Below are 653 nucleotides of genomic sequence, written 5' to 3'. Positions count from 1 at the left end.
AACGTACTTGGTTCTCCCGTTTAATCCGTTTACCATAAGACCTTCTGGAGTGGCCAAAGGTGTTACTCCATCACACGTGATTTTCTCTGAGCCAATAATGTGCAGTGCAATGGAACGGAGGTGAAAACTACACGTGACGTAACACGTGGATAAAACTTCCAGTCTTTTCAAACGTCCTTGATACCTATTTTCGGAAGGCCCTCGTTTGCAAAATGAAGCGTTAAAAAAAAGGTGAAAATCAAGAAATCAGAATACTGGCAATAATAGATTTTCATCGTGATACGCAGGCCCAGTTACTGAAGGCACGAATCCATACACATCTACCTCCCTTATCGAAACAACAATCACATAATCCCGACGAAAAGGGGGAAGCGATAAAAGATAATAACCCCGCGCCTTTACAAAAAAACAAAAGAAGATCCACTAAAACCTTAGCGGAGGTGATTATCTAAGCCCTTGATTGAACCGCAGTATGGGAGGGCGAGAGTGAAAGTGGCTTCCAACCTCCAGGCTTGGTCCCTCCCTCCCTCCAGCTGAACTCACGGACACCTTGGGTTGCAGTGATAAACTTTCTTTCCGCGTTGATGCTGCTTCGTTGTTTGTGTTCTGTGCTTAGTATTGTGTTGTTTGACTGTATGTGTGTTGTATTTGAC

This window comes from Penaeus monodon, chromosome 19 (genome assembly GCF_015228065.2).
Source record: "Penaeus monodon isolate SGIC_2016 chromosome 19, NSTDA_Pmon_1, whole genome shotgun sequence".
Classification (NCBI taxonomy): Eukaryota; Metazoa; Arthropoda; class Malacostraca; order Decapoda; family Penaeidae; genus Penaeus; species Penaeus monodon.
This window is presented reverse-complemented; position numbering follows the sequence as displayed.